The sequence below is a fragment of the Aotus nancymaae genome, unplaced genomic scaffold (assembly GCF_030222135.1).
Source record: "Aotus nancymaae isolate 86718 unplaced genomic scaffold, 86718_ANA_hifiasm-v0.15.2.pri h1tg000008l, whole genome shotgun sequence".
In the NCBI taxonomy this organism is placed as follows: Eukaryota; Metazoa; Chordata; class Mammalia; order Primates; family Aotidae; genus Aotus; species Aotus nancymaae.
Window position 1 is genome coordinate 33,282,828 of NW_026988419.1, and position 15,827 is coordinate 33,298,654.

Below are 15,827 nucleotides of genomic sequence, written 5' to 3' on the forward strand. Positions count from 1 at the left end.
AAAATTACCCAGGTGTGATGGCCTGCCCTTGTAGTCCCAGTTACTCGTGGTGGGCGGGGCAGGGAGGGGGAAAAGGAGGAGTCTGAGACAGAATAATTGCTTGAACCTGAGAGGCAGGGTGGCAGTTGTAGTGAACTGAGATAGTGACAGTGCACTCCAGCCTGGGAGACTGAGAGAAACTCCATTTCCCACTCCCCCCACTCCGCAACAAAAAAAGGCTGTTTTCCTGCAGCTTCTTACCTCAGGTGGGCGCAAAGAATTGCAGTTAGTGGGCCTTTAGCCAACAAATTGTTTCCTGGGAGCTGTGATGCTGCCGAGTGGCTCCATGACATTCTGGGGTCTAAAGGCATAACTAATTGAATTACTAATTTAAATTACTAAGTTGGAGGAATTGAAAGTGTCTGTGTACCTGACTCTGGTATAAGCCTAGACAGTGCTGTTGAGAAATCCTGTATCACTATGATCACGTAGATCCTGAGACATTTTCTCATGGCTGCCTCAGAGGAGAAGAATCAGCACTGATCTTGTGCGTAGGAAGTCAATTACGCCATGTGATTTGAGAAGCAGCAAAAATTTTCTCAGGCAAAACAATATCTAACAGTATCTCTGAGTATGAGCTTCTTAAGAAACAGCATTTCTACTTAGTTGAAGGCATGCCATTACCTCTGGAAGAAGGTGCACTATCACAGATTAATTTATTTCATTCTCCTACTGCCATCAGTTGGCCCTTAGCAGAGAGCAGTGCTCTGAGAAGATCGGAAACAGGACAGGTAGGTTTTGATAGGGAGAGCTGGGAGGGCTTCACATCTGTCTATAAAGGGCACCATTCATCCTGATGGGTCACACTGTAGCACAAGGGCCTCAGGTCTCCAGGTTGGAGGAAATGAACTCTGTGATCCCTTTTGGCTCTCAGGTACTACGGGTCTGTACAGGCACTGAGAATTGATGGAAATGCTTATAAAAGGCATAGGTGCCATTTCCAATGATGTACAGTACTAGGCTATTTCTCTGTACAGATCACCTTTAAACCAGAGACTAACCATCCCGTGCCCTAAGCACAATCAGGGGCACTTGCATGTCAGCTGAAGAGGGAAAGTGTTCCTCTACAAAACTGAGACTTGGTCTAAATTTAGTACTAGGTATGTATTCTGTTACCTAACTGTTCAATTACCTAATCTCTCTTCTGTTTTGTCCCCTCTTCCTTTTCCCTCCATCCTTTGCTATTCCGTATCTGGCATGGTAATGACTGAGGTCTCTTACATTTCAAGAGCTTTTGCTCTTTGTTTCTGTGGTTTAATTTCCATAGTCTAATAAAAGTTCTTGTTCCTTAGAGGAAAGTCACTTTAATTATTAGGAATGAGAAACATAAACAATGAAACAGAGTGATGACTGAAATATGAATTTCATATGAAGATACTTAGACTGGTTTTTTTTGCTTAATTTGGAGAAGAGAATTCAAGGTTGCATTTTCATTCAAAGGCATTTCAGTGTACTCAACCCACTGTTAGAACAACTTCACTGAACAGCATTTTAAGGGCAAATGTCAGAAAAAAAAAATTCACATTTAAAAGCTCTGGCTTGGCCTCTTTTGAAAAGCAGCGTTAGCCTTTGGTTTAGAAATGTCACTGCCTACTAAGTTCTTTGTGGGGGGAAGAAAGAAAATTGAATGTTTTATTTAAACAGGTCATTAACAGTCAATACTTATTTGAAAAGGCTTGCTTTCAGAGGCAGATAAAAGCTTCCAATCACTTAGAATATCACTTGAGCAGATCTAGGGCAAGATGTGCTGATGCAAGTTTGAGACCTTTATGGGAGAACATCTTCACTCAACAGCCCGGAGTGCTGAGTGCTTGTACGGCAGGCAGAGTCAGCTGCGTGGCGCACACTGCGTATATGCTGCACGTACACGGCAGAGCAGAACACAAAGCACACTTTATGGCAGGCCCAGCTTTGAATTTTCCATTTTAGTACTGGCAAATGCTTATGAATGAAGATTAACCATTTTTGCATGAAGTGCCAAACCACCTCCCCACAGCAGCAGAATGCAAATGGATGCAAAAGAGCAAAGGACAGCTAAAATAAATGCGGCAGATCTAAGGCAGTGCAAGCACAGGGGGAGGAGGACACATGGCAGGCTTTATTAGCATTCACCTACGGCATGGTTTTTCTATTTAATTTGAAATTATTTCATTTCATAGGTCTCTGCTGGCTTGAGAATATAAATAAATGCCTTTTTCTAAAAGTGACCCAACACTGGCTCCTATAAAGATCTGCTTCTGATTGCTGGGCTTTAAAGCAAACATGTGTTTCCATAGAGATGTGGGCGACCTGGACCTTGTGCAAGTACCCACTTGTATCAGCAACTCAATTACACTCGGTTCTTTTAAGATGCAATGATGTAAGCTCAAGTCTTTAAAATATGCCCATCCTCAGAGACGTCTCAGGAAAGGTGAAGTGGCCAGCGTTACGTGAAGCAGAGAAGAGGTTCAGCAGAATAAATGCCACCCTCTCCAAGCACACTGTAATTGGTTCTCTCCCTGCAAATCACACTGCTTTGCTCCCCCATCCCCCTCACCGCCTGCTGGCAAATCCCAAATCCCAAATCCCAGAGGGGTTTGGACAAAAGATCAAACATAGTTCTTTATCCTCTGGAGCCCCAAGTACTTTACCACAAACTCTCCAATGTTGAAAAAGAAGTATCATGCATTCCCTTTCTTCCTTTCCTTCCCCCATCTCTTTAACTAGCTATGGACAATTCCTATAGAAAGGGCAATGATTTTTCTATAATTTGACAAACATTCATTAAACACTAACAACACGCCAGGGCCTGTGGGGAATGATGGCAATGGTTAAAGCAACACTTACTGAACTCTTACCGTATACCCAGCAATCTCTAAGTAGGTTCCATGTATTAACATTATCCTTTAATTCTCAGAATCGCCCTAAGCAGTGTGTACTTCTATTTTCGTTATCACCATTTTATAGAAAAATAAATGGGAGTACAGAGAGGTAAGCTACTCACTAAGTCACACAGCTATTCAGTACCCAGCTGAGCTGAGATACGAACTTACAATCTCCTGGCTCCAGAGCTCTTGGCCCCAAAGGAACTTAAGATCAACGATGAAGACAGATATGTACACAAAAGCACAGGAGAGAGCCAGACAAGGAAGTGGGGCAGGAAATGAGATTCAGAACTAAAAGAATTAGAGTTGGAATTCACCTGGCTCAATGTTCTGGGCAGAGCAACACTGGGGCTGAGATCTGTCCAGCTTGAAAGACCCATCTCAGAGAGTCAGGCACAAAAGAGTATTAGAGGCAGCCGTGCCATTAGAGGGGCTAGGGATGGGGCCGTATGCTTTTAAAACTTCTAATGGCATCTTTATATGGACAACACTACATATTCATATCCAAAGGAAACATGGATTATGGTTCTGCAATATAACTCTGGACCAGCAAAGAGAACCCCTAAGTAAACCTGGCAAATAAAAAGCTCTATGTTTACAGCTAACTCTGGGAAGCTGGCTCAGCTGTCATGGAATAAAAATGTGGAAAAGAAACCCATCATCTCTTCACAGCACATTCTGGTTTCAAAAATCTCTGTTCCCACAAACTCACAGTATTCCTAGTTCATTGAGTCAGAACTCTCCTAGTAAACATTTAATAATTTTCTCAAAGTGGCAGAGAAATTCAGGTTCTTCCTAGTTCCTTGAAATATCACTGGTACTGGCTGAATAAAAACAGTGTATGATGTACTGCCCTAAACACAATGGCATTTGGTGGGAAAGATATACTTGGGAGCAAAGGCAGGGCTTGGACTTCCAGCCAGGAGAGCGCACACAGGCAGCCAGCCCCGTTTCCACCCCATCGCTGTCCTTCCTAGGGTCTCCCAGCAAACGCAACCTCAACTCACTTTTTAAGGTTTCCTTGTGCTCCAAATCAGGGCTCTCGGCCTACAGTTTCCAGCGACTGGCTTTCTCAGCAGGCAGATAAGCTCTGTTCCCCATCTGGCTACTTTTATCAACTTGCTTTTACGGTGACCAGTAAGTCATCTTAACAGTGACGCATGTGGAGCCAGAAACCTGGGTGGTAGCAGGATCTTGGGTGTGGTTGAGTAATCAGCAGTGGGCTGGTGGCTTTGGCCACCTGAGCAACAGAAAGACTCACCTTCTGAAAGACTGCTTGTTTCCTTTTCGTAAAACTGCCCAGGGTTTTTGCCTTCAGGCTCCTGTTAGTGAATCCCAGCTCTTCATCCTTCTTATCTTAGGGAAGGTATAGCTCTAACTCTGAACTTGCAACCTATACACCGACTGCCCCTGAGGCTGAGAAGAGGCTGGGACTGTCGTCATCATTCCAAAGGTCAGTTTCTGGGCATGACTGTCTGCTAAGGGCTTCTTATCTTCCGGGCGACACCAGGACAGGCATATGAATCAATTAGTACACATTCCAGCACTGTACCCTGAAAAGGTTCCTGGTTCTAGACCTAATTGAAAACATCTGTTAGCTAATTTTGCATTAAATGGAAAATGTACAAACTATGTCCAGGGGTATACATTTTATTAAGGGGCATGTGTTCACACAAGGGGGTCAAGTTCTCGCCTGATGTTTGTTCAGTTTAACAGCAAAAAGTCAGGGTGGGAAGCATGTGGTAGGGTACATTTGGGGCAGAGTGGAGAGGGGTTTCTTACCTGTCAGACCTACTGTATCTACACACATATTAGTCCTACATATGTTACCTGTTCGCTGGTTTGCGGTTTAGAAATCTACACATATATTCTACCTGTTCTTAGAAAAGCTCTCTTCCCTCCTGGATCAGGCTTCACTTGGTCCCTACCATCAGAGCCCATCTAGCTGACTGCACGCAGGCAGTCAGCCTAGAAAGTTGCTACCACCAGCCCTGTGCCTGCTACCAACCACAGGATCTTGGGCCCTTAGATAATCTCAAAGAGGAAACACAGCCTATTTTCTGTTATACAGATTTTTCCTTATGTTCCTGTGACTGAAAACAAGCAATTGCAATTCACCAAGATTGAATCCCAGCTCTGCCTCTTACTAGTTTTGGGATTTGAGCAAGTACCTTGATCTAGGCCCTGTTTCCTCCTTAGTAAAATGGGGATAATAATAGTAACTATGGCATAGAGTGGTAAGAAGGATGAAATGAGTTCATGTTTGTAAAGTGATTACAACAGTGCCTGGCACACAGCAAGTGCTATAAAAGTGCTATAAAAGAATATAAATAGATTCCCTCATAGCTCATGTGGTGGCTTTCCCACTGTCCTCATTTTACAGGTGAGAGTCTAAGGATTATGAGGTTACCAACATGCATCAAACCAGTAATGGAGCCAGCCCTTGAAACCTGACCTTCTGACCACAAATTGTCCTGGTGTGGCTATGCCCTTCCCTTTTCCATCTAATAGTGTCACCTGATGGGAGGTGAGCGTGGCGGCCCAAGGCTAGGGGCCTGACTGCCACCCTGCTAAGGCAATAGGAATTCTCAGGGCTCTGTCTGTTCCCACAGGGTCATTTGTTTTCCATGCTTTTAAAACAGCTGCATTAGCAGAAGCAAATCCATCACTACAATATCACTTCCCCACAGAAAGGATCAGAAACCCATGGCAGGTCACGGTTTCCTGCCTTGTAACTATCAGATGTGCTCAGTGTTTTTGTGACCAAATTCACAGCTTAAGGTACTTGTCTTCAGAGGACAATAAACAGTCATAACATAGAAAGAGCAAAGTTCAAATAAATTCTTAGAGCTAATAAGGGAACAATCTAAAAATTACTAAACCTTCTTCCATACATTTTGATTTCAGGTAATTGTATCAACATGAGTAAAAGAATTAATATGATTTTAATTCCCTCTGGTTTATTCTAATGCAGTCACAGATAATAAAAACTCATTTTGATCATTTATTATATGCTCAAATTCTAGGGGGTCATATTTACTATCTTAGTGAACTTTCCATTTCTAGCTGTAATAAAAAATAGAAATTTGTCACCTGAAATATGCTGTAATGGGAAATTAATAAGTACTTTTAAAGTGCTTCAAATATACAAGACATTAACAGATTTAATATATTACAAAAAGAATTCTTTCCTTTTAAAAAAGACTGCTTCTGATAAATTCCACTTTGCCTTTCTCTCTTCCAAAATTCCAAATACAATGCCTTTGACAAGCTAAGTGTTCAATGAAGACACATGGAAAGAAATGAATAAATGTCCTCTCATTTTATTCTTCATGTCTTGCTTGCAATGAATTTTTAATATTTTTTTCTCCAGTTTTTAACCCCTCATTCTAAGTTATCACTTTAAATGCCACCCTTTTAAAACCAGCATTGTCAGGCTGGGCACAGCAGCTTATGCTTGTAATCCCAGCACTTTGGAAGGCTGAGGTGGGTGGATCCCTTGAGTCCAGGAGTTTGAGTGCAGCCTGGGCAACATGGCAAAACCCTGTCTCTACTAAAATACTAAAATTAGCCAGGTGTGGTTGCATGTGCCTGTAGTCCCAGCTACTAGGGGAGCTGAAGTGGGAGGATCACTTGAGTTCAGGAGGTTGAGGCTGCTGTGAACTGTGATCATGCCACTGGCACTCCAGCATGGGTGACAGAGTGAGACTCTGTCTTAATAACAAGAAACCCAACATTGTCCAACATTGTTCTAGCCACATCATTTCACACACCTTCAAATCCACTCTGCTATTCCTCCCAGCTCCAACCCTGCAATGCCTTTTAGTCATTATCAGAGTCAAGGTCTAATCATGAGCACTCAAACCCTCCATATCTTCCTTATTGGGCCCCATGTATACCTGTCTTTAACCTGGTAACTTCCCCAGCATCTTCTATTGATTTTATTTCTTCTTAATGCAGAGCCTTTTAGGATAATCAAATCACTATGCTATAGCCCTCTAGTTCATCTCCATCAAAGCCTACACTTTTGTCCAAAAAGTTAACCTTTTCTATGGAGTATTTAAAAAAATAATTCATCTTCACCCAATGCTAAACACAATTAACTATTAACCTCACCACTATATACCCATGTAACTCCAGCATCGATAGGGACTTTTTTTTTTTCTTTTGAGATGGAGTTTCACTCTTGTTGCCTAGGGTAGAGTGTAATGGAGCAATCTCGGCTCACTGCAACATCTGCCTTCTGGGTTCAAGTGATTCTCCTGTCTCAGCCTCCCAAGTAGCTGGGGTTACAGGCGCCTGCCACCACACAGGGCTAATTTTTGTATTTTTAGTAGAGACGGAGTTTTGCCATGTTGACCAGGCTGGTCTTGAACTCCTAACATCAGGCGATGCACCCGCCTCGGCCTCCCAAAGTGTTGGGATTACAAAAGTGAGCCACTGCGCCCGGCAAATAGGGACTTTTATTGCTGTTGGCACCTATATGCACTTTATGGACCCTTCATAAACTGTCTTATGGTCTGCCTTGGCTACACTCTAAGTTTGTAGCATAAAAGGCTGGAGAGCAGACACACATCCTCCCTTCTTTGCACGAAGATCTAACCTGCCCTATGACTCAACTCACAATGTGGGAAGTTCAGAAAGTACTAGATGCTTCCAATGGTGTACAAGCATTAGCAATACATAGTTTAATCTCTTCCAAATCATTATTCTGAAGATTGAATGAATCAAAACTTTTTTAATACAGTGGCTCAAATAATGCACAGGTCTCTCAGCTAAATATAATACCATATATTATTTCCCTTTGTAAGACTTTGGTAGTCATTCAATCTACGTAACACCAATTTTGAAGTGTAAATGTATTAGGTTTTGATCACCTGTTTGGTGAAATAGATCCATCTCTCACAGCTTTGATTCCATTTATACCCATTCTTGACTGACTTGCAGAGACAAATAATCAGGAACGTCTGTATTTTTATTTTTTTACTAATGCTAACAAGTTCATTATCTAAATGTGGGACATGTCCGTTGAGTGTACTCCCCTGGGCTAGACACTGTATGTAGAGGGTGTCTGTCCCTATGAGAACTGAAACTCAATGCCTGTTCTTGGTGGGGGTATGTATTGTCATGATGAGGGTGTCGAAATCAAGAGAAATGAGAATGTAACAAAGTAGTAAATAAATCATTCTGAAATGACTACAACCATGTACACAAAGTGGCTTCTAGAGGGATGAGATGGCTTTAGTTTAGGTGAGCTTAATCAAAGAGGGCTTCAGAGGGGGATGCTCTTTTGCACTACTTTGAGGCAATACTGGCAATGATGGGAATGGCACTGTAGGTATGAGGAAGAGTGAAAGTAAAACTTCTCTTGCAGAAACAGTGAGCAATGTGTGAAGCCAGAAAGAAAACCTACCTGCTTAGCACACGGAAGTCAATTAATAAATATTTACTGGGGGTCCACGATTTGTCTCTGCAAGATGCAATGTGTTTAGTTAATTATGATGCAGTATAATTTTAAGATTGACTCCTGCGGGAGATAAGATTAGCAGGTAGTAAGCAATGAGATGACATCAGAAGGCAGTATTTGAGGTGTCTATATGGTGTGGTTTATAGTTGTCCTGTTCGTAATGCAGCTAGAGGTAATACGCTTGTTTCATTTTTCCTTTAGTAAATGGGAGAGATCCTTCTCATCCTACCCCACCCCAATTCTCCCTCCCACCCCACTGTCATTTTTGGTTACATGGTTCTGAATCTAGAGCTTATGCATTTTCTCTGTTATTCTTGAAATGCTGAATTGAAAACAGGATCTTTCAAAATAACTTCAAATTGGTGCAAGCTGACTTTCTGTACTTCAAGTTTTGTAAAAATATATGCTTTAATCTGACAAATATTAAAGGGCTTCAAAACAAACAAAACTATATAGGTAAGTTACACGTACCTCCATGAAAGTAACTCATAAATTATATTTAAGATTCCATTTGGTTTTATGTTTACTTATTTGTTCTACTAAATACTTCTCTTAAAAATGTGAGGAGGTATAAGAAAGGGAAAATGTCTTCAAAACTTAATCTACATTTGTATCTATTTCTGAATGGCTACTAGCCAGTCTTTAAGTCTTGGTTTCATTTTTTATTCCAAGCTTTCAAACAATACTTTACTAGACAGAATGAGACCACTCTAGATGTCTTATACAGAACATAGGGTGAAGACTGAGGAAAGACTCTAATGGTCACAGTATTAGTCAGTTTTGTTTTTTTTTTTTTTCCCCTAAGGCAGTCAAATTTAGCATAGGGGGATTATATACCAACTTTAGTGACATTAATGTTAATAAGTTCTGATAACTCACTACTATCAGACCAGCCTAGTCAGTTTTTGAAGAATCCTAAAGCCATGCTGTATGGTGGGGAAAAATTAATTTAGCTTATTACAAAGCATTCTCCTTCAAGTCTCTGAATCATCAGTCTCTTGCTTTACAAAGACTTCTTAATCTGACAGCTCTGCCATGCCTTTAGCAATAGCTATCATTTACTGACCACAGTCACTCATTTGTTCAGTATTCATTTTAGCACTTGGTGGGCACCTCCTCTGTGCCAGGCACAATCCTAGGTGCTGGAGCTACAACAGTGAACAAACCAAACAAAACCCCCTTTAGGCACCATACTGGATGATTCTATTTCACTGAGACCTCACAACATACCTGCCTGTAGGCATTTATTATCTCCATTTTAGAGATGAGGGAACTAAGGCTTATATGTTAAGGCTCAGGTGCCAGAGTTAGTCAATAGCAAGGCTGGGACTGAAACCTCTCAAACCAACTCCCAAACAGGTGCTCATTCCACTAGTCTGGTGCCATTGTTTTGGTTCAATACAAATAAATGGAATATGTAGCTTAAAAATTATTTAGAGAGTTCATTCCAGTTGTGACATCTTAGTACTCACAAAAATTAGAATCGTAGATGTAAAGCTGGCTTGACAAAAATGGCAAAGGGGGAAAGAAAATTATCAATGGGAAGAACAATATTTTCTCATTGCTTTAAATGTTGCTGCCCACTTCCCAGTGAGAACAAATCACCATGGAATACCGTTTCCTGGCTACCTGCCACATTCTTTCTCACTCATTCCTTAACTATTATCTCCTTATGTTCCTTTCCCTTTATTCCTGTTACATATGGTGTTGCTAAAGAGCAGGTGAAGCTGTCCTGGGAGACAGTGAGACTCCTGTCACAGAATCTGTTCAAGCAGAAGCTGGCTGGCCACTGAATGAGGATGAAGAGGGAATTCACTTACAATTCAGGAAGATGGGGGACCTCTGCCTTGTAACTCCGGAATTCCAAGGGAGAAACAAGGTTGCTTTTGCAGTCTTTTCCCCTGAGTTTCCCATGAGGCATCTAGAGTGGTCTCATTCTGTGTTAGTCATGTGTTGTCTGAAAGCTTGAACCAAAAACTGAAGCCAAGTCAAGTCCAACTGATACCTACAAGGCACACTGCCAGAAGTCAATTATTTCCTTTGGGTTTTTATGCCTGGGAGTCTGAGATGGTCATGGAAAGAGCCTTTCTTCCTACAGGCAGGGCCAGAAATGCCTCACATCTATGGCTTTGTTAGAAAACAGTATGACTTACCATTTAAAGCAAAATCTAAAGAAGCTGTTGGATGACACAAAGAAATACCTTCTAACAGATTTTTGTGTTTGGTTTGGTTTGTAACTCAACCGAACTTTCATGAGAGGCATCTCCTCCTGGTCCTAATGTACCCACAGTCTGAAAGCTGGTGAAGCTTTAACATTGAACTCAACATGCAGTAACTGTTTCACTCTTCTGGAGTCCTGGGACTCTATGTATAAAGCACTTTATACATTCCTAAATTAATTTGTGGATAAGACATTTTGCCTTTGCAGATCTTGAGAACTTTATTCTTGAGAGTGCACTTATTCCTCATTTGACACAGTCTGAAGTCTTCTCGTCCTGAGATATGTACTCCTGAACTATAAATGAATCCCTTAGTCAACATCTTCATTAAATTGTCATCCAGACCTTGCTCAAACATATTCTACAACGGGGATGCATGTCTCCTAAATGAGTTTCTTCTGCACAAGTCTACTTGTGACTAAACCCTTAGCTAACACATATTCTACAATGGGGATGCAGGCCTTCTAAAAGAGCTTCTTCTACAAAGTCTATTTGTGACTAAACCCTTAGCTAAGATGGCGTCAACTGCTTTCCATGAATGTGCTAGCTCTGCCTTCAGACACTCCTTAAATCTGGTCATTCTTCCAAAACTCTCATATTCATCTTACATATGCTTTCTCTATTCTCGTACAGAATTGTTCATAGAATCGAAGGATGTCAATGTTAGAAAGGACTTTATATAATACATTCCTAAGTTAATTTGTGGGTAAGACATTTTGTCTTGTCAGATCTTGAGAACTTCATTCTTCCCACCCTGAGATACATATATATACTTAGTCATTTTATTCATATTTTAATGCAGACTAAGATTGCGTTTTCTTGATAATCACATCACAGTATACATTGATCATAATGAGCCTACAGTCAATTAAAACCCCCAAGATTTCCTCATAGGATCTGAGTCCCATTTCTCCAATCTTTACTTTTGAAGCTGATTTTTCTTTTCGGATCTTAAGTGCACATGTTTATATTTGGCTCAAATTAATTTTGTCTTACTAATTTGGCTGATTTCTCAAGCCTATTAAGGTTCTTTGCGCTAGCAAACCTGTAACTTTCCACTTTAGCTGTCCATTTCACTTTGGTCATTCACAAATTGAAGGATATCATTTATGTCACTTATGCCATTAAGTACAAAGTCTGGGCTTGAATCCCAGCTCTGCCACTTAGGAACTGTATGACCTTCAGGAAATTAAACTCTCTGTGTTGCAGTTTACTAATTTATAAAGTGGAAATAAAAGGTTATCAACTACATAGAATTGTGAAGATTAAATAAACTAATACATATAGAGTAACTGAACAGTAATAGACACATACGAGTTCAATAAATGTCAGTTATTTCTTTTGTTTCATCAAAATCATCATCATTCATGTCACTGATAAAGAGAGATCTGGAATAGAACAGAGGTCTATACTGGTTACCCTCTACAATTACTTTGACCCATTCTTTAGCACTTTCTGGGTTTGTTATGCAAACCCAGTTGTAGAATCCATTGAAACTATTCTGTTATTCAGTTCTTATTTCTCCATTAAATCCATAATGAAACCCTGAGACACTGTGAAAATTGCGTTGATGAAATTCATATACACCCTATCTATAACATTCTCTTCACTTTGCATTCCATTTATTCTATTGAACAGGAAAATCACTTAGTCCTGCTTGACTTCTTGGAGCCTAATGATTATCACTTGCTTTTCTGAGTGTTTTCTGTTTTCAGAATAAATTCCAGAATTTTGCTGAGCTTTTATGTTTTCCCCTTTTGCCAATCGCCAAGCTTTTGGGGCTTTCTTCATTCTCTGACATTCTCCCAAGATGACTGACTACAGAGACAGTTGCAGGTGAGCAAGGCCTGGGGATACAACTCGGGCCAGGTGGCCCCAATCCATGACAAGGCACTAGCATTACACTGCTGGGGACCTCAGTTCCCTCTTACTCATATTCTGTTCTACCCTTACAGGTGAGAAATCAGTATTCTTGATTAAAAAGCAAGAATAAGAAGAGAGGAATAGTCCTTTGTTTTTCTCTATCAGAGATCTTGTCTCTTTCTTGTTTTTTCTTTACAAAAGTAAAACAAATTTATATAATAAAAAAGATAAAAATAATATTGCAGTCTTGACAGAAATGATAACTATGTAATTATTTTAAAAACACACAAAACTCAACATCACTAGGATTCCAGTTTTCCATGTCTGGATTATTTTGTCACCTTTATTTTCTGTAGGATTGTTTCTTGTCAGCTTTTTATGTCTTTGGTTGTTTTTAGGATTCTTTATATATTATACTTCAGCTCACCCTAGATTCTGGGCTTCCTGATACTTTTCTAATGAGATTCTGTCTCTCTGTTTGGAATGTGCTCTTAGTTTTGGCCTCTCCTTGCATTCTTTGCAAATGGTCTTTTATGGCCCCAGCACTTTGGGAGGCCCAGGTGGGCGGACTGCTTGAGGTCAGGAGTTCAAGACCAGCCTGGCCAACATGGTAAAACCCTGTCTCTACTAAAAATACAAAAATTAGTTGGGCATGGTGGTGCACGCCTGTAATCCTAGCTACTCAGGAGGCTGAGGCAGGGAAATGCTTGAATCTGGGAGGCAGAGGTTGCAGTGAGCAGAAATCACACCACTGCACTCTAGCCCAGGTGAGTGTGAGACTCTGTCTCAAAAAATAAATTAAATTAAATAAATACTCTTTTATACTCTGAGTTAATTTGAACCTGCCCTTTGCAGCCATAACTATCTCTCTTCTATTTTTTTTGAAACTATTAAATCTCTAATTCTAATCATTCAAACAGTTATGGACTGTTAGACTTGGAGTGCATGTGTGTGTGAGAGAGAATGTGTGCATTATCTTTGACAATTTGGCAACATAATCATGATTATATTATCAGGATTTCATTGTTGATTCTTTCATTTTGTACATATACACACATATTTTTTATATGTATATGTAAAACTTATTTGGTGTCAGCTATGCACCAGGTACTGTTTGAGGAGCTTTAGGAGTACCTAGAAAGGGCCCTAATTTCAATGTAGAGGTGGGCTTCTCATCTCTTCAGTCGTCTTCTCTTTTAGAGTCTCAGACTGTAGAATCATATCTTCTACTTCTCTGAAATATTTGGCATGTCCCCCCTGCAGTCTGCTATATCCACCATCTGCTCTTTAGTTAGCACAAAAGCTTAAACATCGTGGTTACCATCCTCCAAGAGCTGGCCCACAGCAGACACTCAATATGTGTTTATCGAACAAACTGATAAAAGTTCCTTCTACTTATATTTCATAAACCAATCTTTTCTTGGTTAAATTAGACCCAATATAGCAGTTCTCTTCATTTCCTTTACTTCCCTAGAGAGAAAATGGCAGTGAGGCAAATTAGTATCTGAGACCCCATTTCCATTTAAACATGAATAAGACTCCGAGCATATGCCCAAATAGCTTGTCTCTCATCATTCTTATTACCTCTGTCTCATTTTTGTACATTATAGCAGAACTAAATTATACCAATGCCCAATATGACTGAATGGTCTAAGCTTATTTAGTCAACTAAACTATTTATTGTCCACCACATGCGAGGAACTGTCCTGGACACTGAAGTTTTTTGTTCTTTTTCCTTGTAACTTCACCAAGTATGCATCTTGTTTTGGGTTTTTGGATTCTCACACCTCTGCCTCCCTGAGAAGTTTGGGACTCCTGTTCCATGGAAACAACCCACTGCACTATTACAGTGAAAACGCTTATTTCCCTACTGTTTCTGCTCTGTTACAAATCCTGCCATTTGTCAACTTTTTTTTAGGGCAGATTAGTTAAAACCAGGTTTCTCAACCTTTTCTTGTAACACTGTTTTAAATACCAAATTAAGTATAGTAATTTAAAAATCAGAACCATGAGACAAAATGCTATATTGTTTATAAACTACAACTCTTACAACTTAACAGTTAGGAACCATTTATCTAAATCTGAAAATAAGTAACATTTCTAAAGAATATAGCCAAATTTACAATGTGATTCAGTTGATCATCAACGTGATCAGTAACTTTTAGGATTTGAACTTTCATTTACATATCTGTATACTTCATATGTAGCATAAAAATTGGAATTCACTTTCAATACTAGGATATGTAAATATGTGTATTCCTTTCCTAACTTCAGTTCACTTTTTAGAAAGTAATTTAAGTAATCTATAATCAAACGTGAACACTGCACTCAAACAAACCACAGATTTTCAATATGAAATAAAGATATACTTTTATTTTCTTGAAAAATATAGATATTCATCTAGGCTTCTGTACCAAGATTTTGTCATTAGATCATTTTCATTGACTATGATTTGAGTACAGAATAACTTGTCTGCAGAGAAACAACAAATCCATTTGTCTTTGCTGTTTTCCTGGTGTGTTGCTAAAAGACTGTGTTTTGTCCACACGAGGTCATGGCCCTGACCTGGAAGTGGGCTTTGCTGAGTAAGCAGGTCAGAGATCATCATGATTGCAAAATAAGCAAGAAGGCATGAAAGTAATGAAGAAAGAGACAGTGGGGGGAAAAAACCCCAACTTAATGCTAATTAGCCTATAAGCTAAGCTAAACACAGTTTTTGCCCAAAGATAAAAGAAAGAGTAAGAAAATGTTTCAGAAAAACAGACTAAAATTTATTTGTACTTAGAATACTGATGTTTCATCCTGTCAAGTATATCTTTTCAATATTATTAAGACTTTGTAGTAAGGTTAAGAAGTAATTTCTGAAAAATGTTTAGTCTATTTCTGAGTCTTCAATTAGTGACAGTCACCAGCAAATGTTGAGCAAGTTTTGGAAAAATTAACTGCACTTATAGAAACTCTTAGTAAATTACTACTTTGGTTTATTACATACTATATATTAATAAAACATCTAAATGTGTTTAATTTACTAGCAAGAAGTACCTGAGACATGGTAAGATTTTGATTTCTATGGTAGTAAGTTTTAGGTATGTAGAAGGCAACATCTTTAAAATTTCTAAGTCTCCAATACAATCTTGCAGTGTGACATGGATTCCTCCACTAGTTAGGCAAACATCACATGTGAGCTACTGCAATTATTTACAATTAATACTGCACATTTTTACTGTTGGCATGTTAGCTTGCATTTTCCTTTTATTTTCATATCAAATATTTTACACAGTCATGGTATTACACCTATTACCAACTCAAGTCCATGAATAATCATCAATATTTGCAGACTTTTTTTCTTATTTGATACTGCTTTTTTTATATAAT

At 39.5% G+C, this 15,827-nt stretch overlaps 1 protein-coding gene across 6 annotated transcripts in view; it reads right to left on the reverse strand.

Annotated features, from left to right (window-relative positions):
• Positions 1–15,827, reverse strand: part of SPATS2L (spermatogenesis associated serine rich 2 like) — a 169,226-nt gene that overhangs the window by 93,629 nt on the left and 59,770 nt on the right. Inside the window, exon 1 of one of the 6 annotated variants that reach the window (XM_012473237.3) lies at positions 4,165–4,322. The exons of 4 other annotated variants lie outside the window; for them this stretch is intronic. The gene's annotated coding sequence lies outside the window, so the exon portion shown is untranslated. Of the gene's footprint in view, positions 1–3,910; positions 4,003–4,164; positions 4,323–15,827 lie in introns of those variants that run through there. One more of the 6 variants, XM_012473238.3, reaches the window with a different exon arrangement.